Source organism: Aethalodelphis obliquidens, unplaced genomic scaffold (genome assembly GCF_003676395.1).
Source record: "Aethalodelphis obliquidens isolate GAN/ISIS:26980383/991018 unplaced genomic scaffold, ASM367639v1 scaffold1, whole genome shotgun sequence".
Classification (NCBI taxonomy): Eukaryota; Metazoa; Chordata; class Mammalia; order Artiodactyla; family Delphinidae; genus Aethalodelphis; species Aethalodelphis obliquidens.
This window is the reverse complement of record NW_020837945.1, coordinates 107569669-107588719: the sequence shown is the minus strand read 5'-3', so window position 1 is coordinate 107588719 and position 19051 is coordinate 107569669. Positions and strand designations below refer to the sequence as shown.

At 42.4% G+C, this 19051-nt stretch overlaps 1 long non-coding RNA gene across 2 annotated transcripts in view; it reads left to right on the top strand.

Moving 5' to 3' along the window:
• Nucleotides 1-4250: 4250 nt before the first annotated feature.
• The window catches only part of LOC113623862 (uncharacterized), a 62330-nt gene continuing 47529 nt past the window's right edge, over nt 4251-19051 (top strand). The window contains exons 1-3 of one of the 2 annotated variants that reach the window (XR_003434098.1): nt 4251-4442; nt 8281-8436; nt 9876-10172. This is a non-coding gene — a long non-coding RNA (uncharacterized LOC113623862). Of the gene's footprint in view, nt 4443-8280; nt 8437-9875; nt 10173-19051 lie in introns of those variants that run through there. The other variant, XR_003434099.1, reaches the window with a different exon arrangement.

Genomic DNA, 19051 nt, shown 5'->3' with positions numbered 1-19051 from the left:
CATCTTTGTTGTTGCGTGTGCCAGGAGTCTACTCTTCTTTTTCTTTTTCTGGCTGCACGGTGCAGCTTGTGGGGTCTTAGTTCCCGACCAGGGATGGAACCCATGCGCCCTGCAGTGGAAGCATGGAGTCCTAACCACTGGATGGTCAGGGAAGTCCCAGGAGTCTATTCTTTTCTATTACTTGTTATACTTTGTTATATAAATACATAATAGTTTATCTATTGTACTGTTGATGGACATTTAGATTGTTGCCGATTTTTGTCTGTTATAGATAAAGCCTCTATAAATGTTCTTGAACATCTTGTAGTGGACATAGGCACTCATTTGTCCTGGGTGTGTATATACATACCCAGGAGTGGAGTTGCCACGTCATGGGGTAAGCTTATGTTTAGCTTTCTTAGCTATCACCAAACAATTTTCCGAACTCATTACATATTCCCTTCCACTAGCAGTGTCTAGAGTCCTGGTTCCTCTATATTCTCAGCAATACTTGGTATTGTCAATCTTTTTAACTTTTAAAATTGTAGCCATTCTGGCAGGTGTGCAGTAGTCTCTCATTGTAGCTTTAATTTCACTTTCCCCGATGGTTAATGATGTCAGACACCTTTTCATATTCCAACCGTCTATTTGGATTTTGACTTTTGATAGGTTTAAAGCAGGAGATTGACCCAATGAGTAGCTTTTAAAATATCTCTCTGGGGAATCCCCTGGCGCTCCAGTGGTTAGGACTCCGAGCTTTCACTGCTGAGGGTGTGGGTTCAATCCCTGGTCGGGGAACACAGATCCCGCAAGCTGTGGGGTGTGGCCAAAAAAATAAAAAATAAACTCTCTCTCTGGTTGTTCTGTGGAGGGCTGACTCCAGGGAGCCCAGTGGAGACAGAGGGCACTTTTAAAAGCCGATTATGTAGTCTGGGAAGGAGAGGTAGGTAGCTGAGACTAACAGTGGCAAAGAAGTTAGAAGTGAAAAGATTCAAGACATATTTTGGAGGAGGCCTGCCAAATGTACCCATAGGCTGGATGTGGGAGAGAAAAGGAGGAATCACCGATGATCTGAACAGCTGAAAGGCCAGTGGTGCATTTTCCACAGGGTGGAAATCTGCGGGGGGAGCTGGTTCCTTGAGTGTTAGAAGGAAAGTTGTAGGAGATGAAAGAAGAGACTGAATCACACCATAGCAAACTGTGCTCCTTCCCGAATAAAAAAAAATTCTGGACACAAACTGTGCTCAAAGGAACATTCTGGGCACTGAGAGAACTGCACTGGACTTTGATTGGCTTCCCTGGCTTGCAAATGAGCTCTGTAGCACTGGGCAGTGTGAGTTTGCCAGCAAAACTTCTACAACTTCATTTATCACTCATGTCCTTGGGGTTTTATTTTTCTTTCCAAGAATAAGTACATCTCCACAAGATGAAATGAAAAATCCAGAAATTTAAAATTAGATTAGTTTGGAAATTACTGGAGTTTTTCTTCTCGTGTAAGGTCACTCTGCCCTTTCAGGCCAGTGCTGGGGAAGTGACACATTTCTTTCCGTCTCACACTTCTGCTTATTTTCGTGCAATAAAAAAGCAAATCCTCAACATTTCAAATGCTTCGTGCATGTGGCAAATACTTTTATTGTCATTTAAACCTTTAATTTGAAGTTATAGTATGTAAAAGGTAGGGTGTCAGACCACTAGTTTACCAGGCCACTTCTATGTGGAAAATTTTGTACTTGCAGAAATAATAAGCCGACTCTCCAAGTCTCCATGACATTAGGCTGCCTGCTGCTTCGATTTGTGGGTGCTTTTCAGTTCTTAAACCGGTGACAATACTACATAAAAGAGGGGCCTCACGATTAATAACGGCTTACTACAGATAGTCCCTATGAGATATGCACTATTATTATCTCCATTTAACATATAAGAGAACTGACTTCAGTCATTTGCCCATGATCGCTCGGCTGGTAAGCGAGATCAGAACCCAGGTTTATGTGAATCTAAAACGAACTCTTTTGATGGCTCCCAAGCTGGGAGAGTGTAGAGTGGAAGTTAAGCGTGTATCTGCCAGAGCCAGTCATCCTGGGTTCCTATCACAGCTCTTCCACTTACTGGCTGTGGGTTCCTGGGCAGTCTCTGCGGGGGACCATCATGGTACCTATCTCATTGGGTAAGGTAAGAATTAAATAGTTAACATATACAGTATACAACACTTAGAACTGTGCTTAGATTATGCTTTGAGGGTTTTAGCAATTACTTTAAAAAAATAGCTTTATTAAGATATAATTCACATACTACAATTCAAACATTTAAAGTGTATAGTTCAGTGGTTTTTAGTATATTCAGAGAGTTGTATGACCATCATCATGATCAATCCTAGAGCATTTCTACCCAGAAAGAAACCCAGTCCCCATTAGCGAGCACTTACCACCCTTACCCTACCTCCAGCCGTAGGCAACCACTAGTCTACTTTCTGTCCTTATAGATTTATAAGAATCTATTGAATATACATTGCCTATTCTGGACGTTGCATGTAAATGGAATTGTGTAACATGTGACCTTTTGTTTCTGGCTTCTTTCTCTCGGTATAATGTTTTAAGGTTCATACCTGTTGTAGCAGGTATCAGTACTTCATTTCTTTTTATTGCCAAATAATATTGCATTGTATAGATATCTCATATTTTATTTACCCATTCATCAGTTGATGGGCATTTGGGTTGTTTCCACTTTTTGGCTAATATGAAGAATGATGTTATGAATACTTGTGGACAAATTTCTATGTGGACATATATTTTCATTTCTCTTGTGTATATAGCTAGGAGTGGAATGGTAGCTATTACTTGGCACTGCTCCCCTCCCTCTATATATATATCTCTGAAAATGCAGACAGATAATTCTCACAGATAAACACATACCTTAGTGTTTTTGTTCTAAGTGACCTAATGAGGTAAGTATCCTTCCTATTTCACACCACAAATGAAGAAACCGAGACTCTGGGAGATTTGCCTTATTGTTTCTTGGTCTGCAGCTTTGCCCATGATATATACCTTTTTAAGCATGCTCTCCCCTCTGCCCCTTGCCAATCTTTTGGGTTTGAGCTAAGACTCTACTTCTTGCCAGGAAACTTTGCTCAGACCCCACGGGTGGGTCAGGTGCTCTGCTCTGTGCCTCCATGATGTCCTGAGCATTGCTTTACCATAATCTTCGTCATTTTCTACTACACTTATCACAACTACCAGATGGTAGGACTCTAGGGAAGGAATACTGTCTTCCTCAACTGTGTCTTTCATACCAAGCACAAGCCTGGCATGTAGTGGTTGCTGAATAGATACCAGTGGAAGTTAAGAAAAAAGAGAGGAAGAAATCTGGTCCAGATACATGATAGAAAGTAAAATCTTTTCTGTCACATTATGCAGCCTCAGTTTAAATTGACAAAATAGAAAAACCAGGGAGTGATTATTCGGATCAGAAAAAAAAAAAACCCTTCACTTTATTAAATCACTGAGCACAACCTTCTTACAAATAGTGAGACCTCCTGGGAGAATGTTGCCTAAAAGATGTTGTGTGTGTGCCATAGGGCAGTGGTCCCCAACCTTTTTGGCACCAGGGACCAGTTTCATGGAAGACAGTTTTTCCACAGATGGGGGAGGGGGAGATGGTAAGGCAAGCGCTGGGGAGCGGTGGGGAGGGCTGGGGAGCGGCAGATGAAGCTTCGCTCGCTGGCCTGCCGCTCACCTCCAGCTGTGCGACCTGGCTCCTAACGGACTGCGGACCAGTACCAGGCCCCGGCCCAGGTGTTGGGGACCTCTGCCATAGGGATACCCAGGATGGTTTTACTGGTGCATGAGGACATGTTTTTGCTTAATAGCTAATTATTTATCTCAATCTATATTAGAAATAAATATAACTAGGATATCAAACCTTTTAAATCATTGTTCAGGAGCAAGTTAAAGTCTTTTTTTAAAAATTAGGACTATTCAAAATGTGTATTAACAGTGGTGAAGATGAAACAGACAGCAAGCATGGTGTAGATGGTACAAAAGAATTCAAGTTTAAGGACACTATTTAAGGATATTTAAAATATAAAACGTACCAAGTACACTTTACAAAGCTAAGCTTTCTCCAGCTTGACTGGGAACATGGATCACCTGCAATCTTCCTAAAATTCAGATTTTGATTCAAGTAGGTGTTATGGACTGAAAGTTTGCATCTCCCAAAACTCATATGTTGAAATCTAATCCCCAGGCATTTGGAGGTGAGGCCTTTTAAGAGGTAATTAAGTCGTGAGGGTGGAGTGCTCATGGATGGGATTAGTGCTCTTATAAGAAGAGGCCAGAAAGCTAGCTCACTCTCTTCCCACCATGTGAGGACACAGCAAGGAGACCGCCCTCTGTAAACAAGGAAGAGGGCACGCACCCAGAACCTGACCAAGCTGGCATGCAGCTCTCTGACTGGCGGCCTCCAGAACTGTGAGAAATAAGCCACCCGTCTGTGCTAAATTGTTATAGCAGCCCGAACAGGCTAAGCCAGTAAGTCTGGGGAAGGAACTGAGATCCTATATTTCCAACAAGCACCCAGAGAGTGCTGACCCTGCTGATCCCAGGCCACACTCAGAGCAGCAAGGTCATAAAGCATAAATGAAAGCGTAAAGTATTAATAATAGCAGTACTACTACCTGCTGTCTTTTCAGTTCTACTAGGTACTGGGTACTCTTCTAGGTGGTCGATAAATGTTAAACTTATCAATGCTCACAAAAATCCTACAAGGTAGTGATTAATATCTCCAATTTACAAATGAACATTGAAAAAGCAGAATTGGCTTGGCTTTTAGTCACATTTTTTCCCCCACAAAGTAAGATACACAGGCAGAATGGAAATGATAGTATCATTGTCTTTATTTTCATTATTAATATCAAACAGAAGAAATCAAGCTACAGGAGCCCGCACCACTGCCATGGCTTTGGCCAGTGAAGGTTTTCAGTGTCTGTTCTATTCACATGTCCTTTCTGTGGCCTCATTGTGAGTCAGAAAGTAATCTGGTCCAGGGATCAAAGCCTGAAAAGTTTTCCCATTTCCTTCCCCACATTCAAAACAAAACAGCTCTGGGCAAGGGACGCATTTCTGTCCCATGGTTATTTGATGAAGGCAAATAACTACTAAAACCTGATTTGGAATAAAAAAGCATTCTTAAAATAAATATTAACCACCTATGGTAAAAAAAAAATACACACACATGGACACACACATACACGTACAGATACGCATGACAGTTTCAGCTTCTGGCAGAGGAGCTGTGCTGTTGTCTCTGGCTGATAGTACCAATTCATTCCCACATGGGTGTTCTGTGAGTTAACTACTTCACATTTATGTGGTTCTTTTTTCGTAACGATTCCAAAATGCCTCATTAAAAATAAATCCAAGAAAAAAGTAAAAGCTAGGTTTCCTTTCAGAGGATCCTAGGGCCCCTTGTAGCTGGTGGGGAGGAGATTTTCTATTGCTCTGCACAGACCACCAAGGTGCCTTAGGTGTCTTCCTTATCATAAAAGACTTCACCAGCGAAATTTACCCCCTACTTGGCTAAACAGCCAAGATTTCAAGAGATTTCAAAAACCTGAGGGTTTAGGGCTCAATCTGGCCTGCTCAATTGGGCCTTTTTTCGTTGTGTTGTTTACTGTCTGTATAAGTCAGATGCCCGGCTTCACTTAAAAAAATCAGAAGACCTAGCGACACTGGACCCAGATTTCTGCATTAGCTTTAGCTACTTGGAGGGGTGGAATGGCCGTCCCTCTTGACTGTACCAGCAACTTTCACTCATGTCTACTACTTGCCTGGCCCTGTAGGCTTCTGAGTTTGGAATTCCTGATTTATAAGCAGGATATATAAACAGCCAACATTTGCTCATCATTATCCTGGGGAAAATCTGGCCAAAGACGTTGGAACACTGACAAACAGCTTCCTTTTAACAAAGCAAAAGCAGCTGGCTGACACAGAATTATTCACTGAGTTTGTGGAGACTGGGTGCGCCCTGATTTAAATGCTATATTGCTCAAATACACAAGCAACAAATCCCCTGTGTTCCTCCCTGCAGAGCAGCTGGTCATCAGTTGGTATACTCTTGGCTCATTTCCTGGGAGGCTCATTTAAAGTGCTGGAAGGGAGTTTAGAGGTGGCCCAGTAATTTCCCTGTCTAGTTTGCGGGTTAGCAGGAGGTGAACTTCCTGAGGGTCATAACGGTCCATAGAATGGATGTACAGTATACGGTAGAAAGAGATGACACCCAGAGAACTGAACTACTTTTATTTTTTTAAAAAAAGCAAATACCTTCATGTACTCAATTTAGAGGGTGGAGAACATGAAGTCATCTGATCTTTTACTCATTCCATAAATATTTGTTAAGCACCAACGTTGTGCCATGCACTGTGCTAAACTGGGGATGTGAATGATGAAGGAGAATGAGTCCCCTGGCCTGGAGAAGTTCAGTCTGGAGGTGGTTATCCAAATATTTATACCCTGATAGCGACCCGAGAGGTTGTTGGTGCCGTCTTACAGGTAGAGCAAAGCCCTGTCCATTAGGGTTCCCAAAGAGATCCCACAATACTCCCATCTGTTTGCTTTCAAACAGATATATTTTGCCTCAAGAAAGATTTTCCAGAGGTCCTACTGTTCTTCACCCCTAAGACCCCTCCACCAACATAAATACCCTGGGTAAGGGTGAAATCTCAAAATCCTCCAGGGCCTGGCAGCTAAAAGATGAGTGGGAGACGCCACTCAGTGACTGCCAGCTGTTGGTGGGCCGGAACACTGGTCCAGTGTTGCCGGAACCTCAGGGTTTGTGAGAGAAGCCAGAAATTGGGATTTTAAAAAAATGTGACATCTTCTTTTGTGAGAGTTAGGGTTCAAAAATATTTTTAAACCCAGTGTAGATCATCAAAAATGGCAGATTTCAGTTAAGGGTCCCCAGATTGTGATCTCAGTTCCAGGAGACCCAATGCCCCACCCACTCACTGTATGTAACGCAAATCTTACCAAGAACTGGCAACCTGGAATTTGCCTTTTCCAGGAAGTCCCAATGGGCCTTTCATGTTTTTGAAGATCCAACACATGGAGATATTGACTTCCTGCATCTCCCTCCCTCTCCCTCTCCCTCTCCCTCTCTCCCTCTCCCTCTCTCCCTCTCTCCCTCTCTCCCCCCTTCCCTCCCCCTCTCTCCCCCCCACTCTCTGTCTCTCAGTATTTCTCTTTCTTTGTTACTCTTGCTGTCTATCCAAAAATATTCTCATTATAAGTGTGAAACTTGAACACATTCGTCAATACAAGTTATTCTTTAAGAGTAACCTTTGGACGATATGCGTATCAAAATGTAATTGGGTTCTTCTGACACTCAAGCTTAACTGTCACATTTGCGTCATTCTGGCTTGGAATCAGATCCTTTCCTGGGCACTTTTACTTTTGGACTGGTCTTGAGCTAAAAGTCCCTGAGTGGCTTACCTTTCAATGCCTGCCAAGACTTCATTCTCTACCATTCACAGGTGCTCTATTTGCCCTACCTGGATTGTATAAACTAATTACATGAAAGATTTTGTTTTGATTTTCCATCTCCCTGTTCTCAGAGCTGCTCTCTTTTTATCCAAATTCGGCTGAAGAGAAACAAGGTAGAATTGAGAATATAAAGCCTCCCTGGTTTTGTTTTTATTCAGAGAAGATATTTTCAGTCTTTAATTATTTTACTGCAGTTTCTCACCTCATTAGGACCTAAGTTATGCACAATAAGTAGAATTAATTTTAATTAGTAGCCCTGAATTGTGAACTTTCCTTAGCAAATCCCAGAAAAGCCCTCAGCTTTAATAATGCTTCAGATTCCCTGCCTTTCTAGAACAGTATTTGAAAAAACAGAAACAGAACCGATATATAAACCAGTTTCCCTAACACAATATAGTTATTTAAAACATTCTAATCACCTTGGGATGCTTTGACTAATGCTGGGTCTTTTTTTCCTAATTTCCTTCTAGTTGCCATCAAAAGAACCTGTTGAGTATCGCGGACACTGATTCTTCTCTAGAACTGCCTGTCCCTCGGGAATTTAAAAATGATGGTTTGATCATCATGACTTCAAGCTGAGGCCTTAGTAGTCAGTAATGCCTAAATGTGATCCAATTTTCTGAGAATGAGGAAAGTGACAATTTATGGAAACCAAGACAATAATAATAGCTGGCATTTTTAAATTGCTTGCTACATTCCAGCATTGTTCAAATCACTCTGCCTCTGTCTGTCAGCTCATTGAACTCCTATTATCACCCCATTCTTCTAGGTGGCATAGCTGAGGCATGGAGAAGCGGTGTGACTTGCCCAAGGTCACGGAAGTGGGAGCAGAGCACAGATTTGAATCCACACCCTCTGCCCAGAGCCTGAAGCCTTAACCACTTGACGGCCCCGCCTGCTGGGACTGAGGAAAACCGAAGCAGAGGTATGGTTGAAGCTGATGCCTTTTCCTTGTTTTTTTCCCTTAGTTTGCCTTGGGTAGCCTTAGTTATTCCGTTTGTCCCAAATTCTTCATTTGTAAATTCCAACAGTCTATTTCCCAGGATGTTGCGGCGACTCATTATTTAAATATATTCATAGTTCCTCGGAAGGCGACTCATTATTTAAATGTATTCATAGTTCCTTGGAAGAAAGGCTACATAAATATTACAGAACCATTTAAAAATAGATGAAATGTCTTCACCTGAGTATATGACGGTCACGTTTCTCATTCTGAATAAATGAATGGGTGCTGACTTTCTGAGTCCCGAGCACGCAGTTGCTCTGGGCCCCTCTGCGTCATCTCACAATAGAGGCTCACATCCGACTCTTCAGACTAGAACGAGGCCCCCTGAGGCCTCAGGAAACCACCTCCCAGGCAGTGGCTATGCCTCCGTGAGCCTTATTCTTCAAACCTTCCACTATGCTAAGTGCCAAAAGAGAAATATGACGAAGCAGCAGGAGAATGGATAAATTATGATGTACTCATACCGTGGAATACTACTCAGCAAGACAAAATGAACTAAATATTTGTACAACACGGGTGAACTTCCCAAGCATTTATGTTGAAAGAAGACAGACAAAAAGTAATACATGTTGTATCATTTTATTCATATAAAGTTTAAAAACAGGCAAAACCCAGGGTGATGGGTGGGGTGTGTATAGGCCAGGAAACTTAGCGTGGAGGGAATGTTTTACGTCTCGGTCTGGTTGTGGTTAACCATGGATACAGACGTGTGTGACAATCGTAAGGCCATACGCTTGTGATGAATGAACTTCCTACATATTATACCTCAATAAAAAATAAAAGGAAAGGAAAAGTACGTTTGTAGAAGACTGTGCAGCTGCAAATGCATGGAGGGGATCCACAGCCAGAGCTGAAGGCTGGGACCAGCTTGCAGCGGGGCTTGGATGTCAGGCTAAGGGGTTCGCCCTTTAGGTAGTCAGCCCAGGGCCCTCATGGAGGAGCCAGGGGATCGGATGGGAGTGTTGAAATCTCACCCAGCATCATTTGGCAGAGAGGGAGGCCCGGAGCGGGGGCCAAGCAGAAAGCTGGGAGATGAGATAACTGTTAATAGTCCTCATCTGAGAAAACTAGAATTGTATTTCTACTCCCTTGATGAGTAGAAATCATCAAGCACATGTTGGGTGATACACATGTCCACCCATGAGGCTGGGGGAGCAGGCGGTAGCCATGTGGACCCACCGCACCACCCAGGCACGCGGACAGTGTTTAAACAGTCTGTCTGTGGCTGCACCACTGCAGGCCCAGAAAGCCTTGGGGCTCCCCAGGGCAGGCTTTTCCGGCTCCCCGCCCTGCTGGGCTTCTCCTACGTCCCCACTCCTCACTCCTGTCTGGTTGCAGTTTTCTTCTTCTCTTCACAGCATTTGCATGGAGGAGGAAGAAGCAGGCCCTGCTGGCCACACTGACCTAAATAAAATGCAAAGGTCACCGGGTCATCTCCATGGGGATTGTATATGATTTGCACATTCTCACTCAGGCATGCTGTCAAAATTTAAGACATTTTCCAAATTAAAATTAAATACTGCTGACTTAAAGATAAGCATTTTTGAATAACTGAATTGAACATAGATGATTTTTTAATGCAGGTCCTTTTTTTATATTTGTTTTGAGCTCTTTCTACTTATTCAATGAACATTTCTAACAAAAAAACTGAAGTTTATCTGTTTATGTGCTTTAAATATATATACATTGGGCATAGTGCTGTGTCAGTAATCTGGGCTCTTTTCTGACGTAAGCTTTTTCAGGTATGGTCATGTATTTTTCATCAGACACACTAAAGTAGCCACTTACAGGCCATTAAGTAAATAAGATATTTGGATTTAAAACAAATGCATTTCTGCAAATGTAATACTCTAATTTTAAAAATGAATTTGTGTGTGTGTGTGTGTGCACGTGTGCGTGCTTGTGCATGTGTAATGTACAAGTACTGATTTACAAATGAACCTTCTGGTACTCTCAGAATGAAGTTGTGTGCATTTGTTTGTGTGATTACTCTTTCCTCTTTCATATGGCTACCTTAGTTTCCAGATAATATATTTTTATGAGTGAGAGAGAAAGAGGAAACCATAGTACCTCCTGAGTCAGGAGGAATGGCTCAAAAGCTCACCAGGCCAGTCGGGAGCAGAGACAGTAATAGATCCAGGGCCTCAACTAGTGTTTTAGCAATTCCCACATTACTTCAGAGTCCAGTATCCTCTAATCTCACATTTATATCTCCCCAAGATTCATGTGAAAGCCCCTTTGGTCAGTTTTAAGTATGCACTGTGGTTCAAAAGCAACTCAGGCTTCCAAAGAAAACCACAATCCAAAGACGAAATCAGAATTTCTTCAGGATTTAAGTGGGCATTTATCTCAGTCTTACGATTCTTAGACACTCGTTTCCCAAATAATCTCGTCTGAAAGAACACATCTGAAATGTTCCACCTCCTGCAAGAATGTACAGTACAATGATTCCCTGTTCCAGGACATTATATGCTTTAGTGAGTCTTTAACAGACTTTGGATACTTTGTTTTCCTACTGAGGTGTCAACTGAACTCATAATTGCGTTTAGGGTCACCGTGGCTTCCTTGTGACTGATCTAGTACATACTTAAAGACTTCCTGATGTCCAGACCTGAGAACATCATCACCCATGGGGTCATCGTGAAAGTAGTTACAGTTGTCTTTAAAATCTGCAAACAGTTCTCAGAATGGCTAATGTGATGTTTGCGCACACACACCCCTCCCCCAACTCAAACTATTAATTTGGTTGTGCTGGAACTCTTTGGACTCATCTATACAGCCATTTATTCTGGAACAAGTTCATTTCTTGCCATGAGAATTGGAGCTATTTTGTATTATAGCTTTTGGACCTGATTGCTGCCAACTGGGATAATTGTATCCATGAAAGGTTTTCTCTTCTCTCTCTCATGTTTGAAGTTTTCCGTTGTTGTCATTGTTGATTCCTGAAGATATGGCAAGGTTTCTTTTTCTTTATATCATCCCAGCTAAACTGTTTGGTGTTTCACAAATAAATAATACATAGCACATATTCATTCAGGAAAAGAAAGTTAAGTCCCACTGAATTTCCTGGAGCCAAAGAACACCCCTTTATCTTTTCTCTCAGGGGGTGTTTGGGATATAAAATTAGAGCAAACCGGAGGACATGTTAGCATGCATCAATGTGCTTTGGCTGCCAAGTACAAGAGGTGAAATGAGTCTCTGATAAATATCTTAGAGGGTACACACTCGTACTGGACAACCCAAAAATGACTGCCCTGTACTGGGAAGAACACAGTGCTCCCTTCAGTAATTTAGAGGCTTCTGTCTTTGTTTGTGGCAGCCCGTACACGCTGGGTAGCTCAGTTGGCTGGAGCATTAAGTACCCACTGCTCCACAGGAGAGAATAGGCCCAGAGTTCTCCGGGGGCTCTGAGATGGGAATGCCTGGCACGGACCCAAGGGGAGGGAGTGCAGAGATGGGCCCTGACCAAGGTGGGCTGGATGCCACCGGGAGCCATCTGGCCGGTAGGGCCTTTCTGAAGTTGAGGCCTACTTCCATTTATTTTCAGGGTCCTGGTGTATTATAAAATAAATGCTGAAAAAGGTATTGAAATTGTGGCATATTTTAAATATTTGCAACAATTACAGCTACAAATTGAACATCTTTTTTTCCCATTGCTGTATTTCTGGGCTTGTTTTACCTCATTGGAGCTTATAGCCAAAGTCTACATTTGAGGCCCTCAGGGAAGGGTAGGCTCTGGCCTTCCTGGGACACCACTGCCCATAGTTCATGCCCAACTCGGACCAGACAGCCTGACAGGCAAGGCCCACACTGTCCTTAGAGCTTCTTCCTTACCCTATCCTCTGTGCTGTCTGTGCCCCCGAGTAAGTATATGTCAAATACGTGAACTGAATGTTCTTTAAACATAAGCAAGAACTTTTTAATCTCATTCCTCTTCTGAAATGACTCCTGATTTGGCTCCCGACTAACTGTGCATCTTACCCACCTTTGACGTTCTAGCCAAGCTCCATATTTTCTTTTTAAAGATTTTTTTGATGTGGACCATTTTTAAAGTCTTTATTGAATTTGTTACAATATTGCTTCTGTTTTATGTTTTTTTGGTTTTTTTGGCCACGAGGCATGTGGGATCTTAGCTCCCTGACCAGGGATCGAACCCCATACCCCCTGCATTGCAAGGTGAAGTCTTAACCACTGGACCGCCGGGGAAGTCCCAAGCTCTGTGTTTTTTTATGAAGTCTACCCGTCGCAGTCACTGTACCGTATTTCCTGGATATGCTCAGAAGTCCTCCCGCGCTTTTACCGACAGAACCATTTACAACGGTTTGACACTCCCACACCTCCATCCCCAACTCCCACCCCGGCCTGGAGAATTCAAGCTCTTTTCAGTCAGGAAACATGTCTTATTCTTCTTTTGTATCTATAGCGTAAGGCCTAAAATTTCATGGGCTACCTTGACATCTTCGAGCCCCATGGGGCCCCAGAAGCCTAACCATAAGTTCTCCTGCTTTTGCCAGATGTCCCCCACCCAGTGGGTAAGGCACCCCACTTGGGTAGTTCCCCTATTAACCCCACCAGCTTCATTCCCCCTGGTCCTCAACCTGATGGATATTAGTTCCCTGTCAGCCATGAAGTTGTTCAAACTAGCCAATCACATCCTCCCGCCGGAACCAGGGGTCACCCTACCCTCTGGTTAATAGAAAGCCTACCTCCTCCCGCCCCTGCTTGTTTACTCAACTCCCAAGAGCAACCCCCACGTGGCCCTACGTGGTGTGTGATGTCTTCCCACAGGCTGTGAGTATATGTGGCTAATAACCTGCTGTCCATCTCATCTGTCCAGGGCCAGGTGTGGTATGTTTGGCCATCTTGTACTACTTCGTGTGAGGAATCCCTCCTTCAATGACGGGGTGAATAGGAGGTGATCAGAGCAGTATCCTAGACAGAGCTGGCACTCAACAACTTAGTGTTGATTCCATGATCTTCCTTCTGTGAAGTTCCTAGCCCCAGTTAGGAGATTGGAAATTAAATAAATGTTCACTGTAGATGACGACAGATATATTCTCCTACAAAGAATCCACATCCATTAGAATCGTACAGCAATGGCTTCCATTCACTTAATTATATTTCAAACAATCTTTTCTCTACTACTCACCATGTCGTTGACCAATAAAATTAAAGTTGCCTTAGGGCGAATCTGTACTTAATTTCTATACTACTGATCTGGCATCTACATTGTAATTCCTAATTGCTAATAGAAATAAACTATAACATTGTCCACTTATGAAAACAAGATGCTAAGTATCAGTTGATATGATCAAGAGACTAAAATAACTGAAAGCATATGAGAGCTCAGGCTTTTCCCACAAAAGAATTTACTTAATCTGCGCCATCGCTTTCATTTATCTCACTTCTTTGTAAGCAAAAAATGGCAACACTAAAGGCACTGAAAATCAAATAGCATCTTCCTCCAGGAATACTACTGCAGTTAGCATTAAGCTTATTAGTGCTTCAGAGAGAGTTTCATTGGTTACTCTTCTATTTTATCACTGGGTTTCCGAAGGTCCAAGAAAAAAAAAAAGCCACATGTTTTTACTTCTGAGGGCTCCTGCTTATCCTAAAGCAGCAGGTAAAGTAATGCACAACAGCCAGCAGCTCTCCCATGCAGTTTCCAACTCACACTCATGCTCACATGGGTCACCTCCTCCCAGCGCCCTGCCACTCCTCTCCTAGGGCTAGTGCTGGTGACTCAGGGACAGAGGTTCTGAGAGGGATCAGGAAGACTGATGAAACCTCAGATCCACGCTGGTACCACTCCTCCGCCACACTGGGCATGTCATGACTCGCTTTCTAGCCTCAGCTTGCCAAGAGGAAAACTCCAGGAGGCAAAAGCTATGGGAAAATGGTCATTAAATAATTCCAGAAAGCTTCAAACCATAAGCCAAGTACAGGGCCCTTCTCTAATGCCTGTCCCTGTCAGGTGCCTAAAAGTCTGCGCTCCCAGCCTCTTCACTGCTCCTTCTCCAGAAGGGATGGCATGCGTGAAACACTCGGTATACTGTGATGTGCATGTGCTGATCACGTGATAATTATAAGGCTATTGCCAGAGGCAAGGGTATGCGCTCAGGGTGGAGAAGCAGACAAGGAAAAGAGATTGCCCAACAACCCCAATGGCTTGCTACTGGTGTCTAACACTTCACTGGCATGTGGAAGAGGGAGCCAACCGGGCCAGGCGTGCGTGTACTCGTTAGTTCTGCAGGCTCCACACGTGGATGTCTTAGCTGCGCACCACGCATGCGTCAGTTCCAGAGCGTGGCTCTCCATGCTTATGCAGCTCCTGGCCTCTGCCTCCAAAGGAGGATGGACTTTGCTTCCCACAGCAACTGGAAAAGGCGGAAGTACAAAATAAAAGACATTTTCCCTCCTTTACAGAGAGGCAAGGCAGGGTGCCAAGCCCTAAGAAAAAGCAGAAATGATTCCTCTTGAAATAAGAATTCTGTGTCAAATGGAGAGAGCTCTTGGGAAAGCATCTGGTTTGCAGTTTCTTGTACCCAGAGTTTATCTGCTTTGCTGCTCATTGCTGCCAGCTTAATTAGCCAAAAAAAAAGTCTCCACATGTGACCTGTAGATATGGAGACCTTTCTCAGTAGTCAATATACAAACTTTCCAGATTTATTTAAATTTTTTCAGAAAAAAAAATCAAAAGAGAAAAATTGTTTTTCCATAATCCAAGTATCCAGTACTAATACTGATACACTAATGTGTATATTCCAGTAGTTACATGGGTACATATATGTATGTTTTAAAAGCAGAACATACCATATAGTTGTGTGATCTTTGTAAATTTTTTAAAAATTGCATCATGCTTATATTTCCATGATAAGAAATACCTATATCTACTCCATAATTTTTAAGGCTGCAAGTGGATGGATATGCCAGTCAATTCTCTATTATTAGATAGTGTGGAAATGTTCCATTTTTCTGGATCATAAAATCAAGATGCCCTCTCTGTATAATTGGGTTCTCAAGCTGGCAGGTCAGACCGGCTTTTTGGAGCCTCCACATTCCTGCTAAATCTCACCTCCACCCTTTTCTAAATGCTACTCTGATTCCTTCTAACAATTTTCATCATAATCCATACAGATATTACACAGAAATTCGATATTCCTTTCACTGTGGTAAGAAAACACACCTAGGAGTCAGGGAGCATGGATCCTAGTCTGACATCTGGCATTGTGTAAAGAAAGTTCAGCGCAACCATTATGGACTGAATTATTCACCCCCCTGCGCCTGTTCACATGTTGAAGCCCTAACCCCCAGTACCTGCAACTATATTTGGATATAGGGACATTAAAGAGGTGATTATGTTAAAATGAGGCTTTGCGGGTGGGTGCCTCTCTGTGGACACAGAGAGACCCCAGAGGAGTTTGAGCAGAGGAAAGGCCACATGAGGCCACAGCAACAAGCTGGTTGTCTGCAAGCCAAGGAGAGAGGCTTCAAAAGAAACCAAACTTGTCCACACCTTGATTTTGGACTTGCAGCCTCCAGAACTGTGATAAGTTTCTGTTGTTTGAGCCACCGAGTCTGTGGTGTTCTATTATGGCAGCCCTAGCAAACGAATGCAGCAAACGCTGAGTAAATGATTTGAATCCATGAGCCTCATGGTCCTTCCAATAAACTAGGGGGTGAGATTCCGAGATCTGCATGATTCCTAAACCTAAATATGTCATTTATTTTAAATGAGATTGGTATTGAAGAGAACACTGAGCTTCACTAGCACACACCCCTGGAAGTCCAGAGGACAGTCAGAGACTTCAGGGCTGTTGATTTAGTGGAGTCACCATGTTTTCAAGGGCCCACATCTTTTCTGTTTCTTTGTTCCACACACCACAAGTGTGGGCTTTGTCTTAAGCCTAGGTCTCTTTATGGTTCCCAGATAGATGGCTGTCCACAGCAATAAGGGCAAAATCCTTCCTATTCACAACCAGAAGTGGGGAGAGAAGGCCAGTACCCTTCTACTCATATTTCATTGGCCCAAAGGGCTTAGACCTCTCCATTCCCAACTTAATCACTCACTCAGAAGTACAGGTCCTGTGAAAGGCTTGGATTGATCATCTGGCTGGAAAGGATGTGGAGAGTGTACTGTAATGTCCTCTAAAGCTTGGAGTAAATCATTTCATTTCTGGTTGGCTATGATTTCTGTGTAATCAGTATGCATACTCAGGAAAGTGACACCATAATCTGCAAATATATTTCAAGCATAATAACATTTTTGTGAATACTAAATTTAACAATTAATGTATGAACATAACTATATAGTTCAGAGACACTTAACTAAATATTTAATGAGTTTTGATATCACTGTTTTCTTTGTGCATTTAGAAGCCAATACATTTTTTTCAGGTTTAAAATATTCAGACCCCTGAAAAGCTCTTAGACTCCAGGCATCGTGCACAACGAATAAAAAGGCCCCAGAGGCAAGACTAGAATGTGAAGGTAATTAAGAAAATCAAAAATGTGATAAATGATTGCGTTCTTTGCCTGAAGGAAAACTGTTTATGGGCGAAACAAAATCCCTCAGGAAGGGGGAAGCAAAAATAGAAAAAAATTTCAGTGTGTATCCAGGGAAATAAATTTTGACCACTAAAATCAAAGATGTGGGCAGGCACTACTAGAATCCCCTTTTCTTTACTAATATGTCCTTGCAGCAATGTGTCCAGCAAAAAAAAAATAAATCAAAACCAAAGCCAACAAAAAGGGCAGCAACAACAGGAAAAACTAAAAGAACTGTAATTCCTCTCTCTCTTGCAAACTGGGATCTTTGTTTGACATAATACAGGCCAATGAGAAACAAGTGAAAGTCCACTGAAGATTTCTGGAAAAGTCTGCTTTCCTATTATAGATGTCTCCCTTCCTCTTTTTTACTTTTCTTTTTCTTCTCCCCACCTGGAATGCAGATTTATGGCTGGAGGTGGAGCAGCCATCTTGTGACTATAAAGTGACCATGAATAGAAAAGCCCCATGCCAAGGCAGAAAGCACCTGAAGGTTGATGGTATCATGGAGCTGCTGCACAAGTCCTGAACTGCTCACCTCTGGACACAAGAGAAAGAGAAACACCTACTTGATAGAGGTATCTAACTGGTTTCTATTGCATGCAGCTGAATAGGATCCCTATTTAATGCAGAAAGCCTCATTGATATGGCAGCATTTTAGTTGGGCCTAAGGATGAATAGGATTTAAACATGAATTAAGATGGAGAAAGGCACTGCAGCCTGAGGAAACAGCAGCAAAAAAGTGCCCAACTAATAGCATTTTATCTTATGGGAATGAAGAAGAGGGTCTACATCGTTTATTCCTGTGCAAACATGAGGGAGAAAATGACGCTCAAAGGTTAGATTGAGAACAGATTTTAAAACGGCTCTTCCCAATAGACATATAATGCAACCTATATATATAACTTAACATTTTCTGGTAACCACATTGAAAAAGTAAAAAGAAATAGGTGAAATTAATTTTAATAATACGTTTTATTTAAACTATATATACAGCATAACATTTCAACGTGTATCAATACAAAAAATTATTAATGATATATTTTGTATTCTTCTCTTCATTTGAAGTCTTCAAAATGTGGTGTTCTGAAGACCTCATTTGAGGCCTTCAGAACCTCTCAGTTATTTCTGGCCACAGTTCAAGTGCTCACTAGCCACGTGTGACTAGCGGCTACCATAATGGACAGTGAGGTCTTAGAGAGTCTTGAATCTCATATTTAAAAATCTGAACTCTGGGAATTCCCCAGTGGTCCAGTGGTTAGGACTCTGCACTCTCACTGCCAAGGGCCCGGGTTCGATCCCTGGTCAGGGACCTAAGATCCCACAAGCCTCGCGGTGTGGCCAAAAAATAAAATAAAAGTTTGAACTCTAACTACAGAAGTATAAATAGCCATAATTTAATTTCTAAGAAAACATCTAATATAGCCCAAACATTATTGCATTTTATTTCTTTTTTTAAATAAATTTATTTATTTTTTATTTATTGTTGGCCGCATTGGGTCTTCATTGATGCACACGGGCTTTTTCTAGTTGCAACTTCTCATTGCGGTGGCTTCTCTTGTTGTGGAGCACAGGCTCTCTAGGTGCGCGGGCTTCAGTAGTTGTGGCTTGCGGGCTCTAGAGCACAGGCTCAGTAGTTGTGGTGCACGGGCTTAGCTGCTCCGCAGCATGTGGGATCTTCCCAGACCAGAGATCGAACCCGTGTCCCCTGCATTAGCAGGCAGATTCTTAGCCACTGCATCACCAGGGAAGTCCCTATATTTTATTTCAAAATATTATGGTTTATGGTTTTTGGAGGCAAAACCTACAAACAATAAATTTTCAAGCTTCTGTGGAACAGTAACACCAGTGGTCTGGAACCCAAGGTCAGGGATGTCTGCTGAGTCCCCTTAGCATTAGAATGCTTCTTTCACAAGAACATTTTTTTGGGGTATTTTTAAGAAAAAAACAGAAGCCAATAAGAAAGAAAATAAAGTCAGTTACCCCA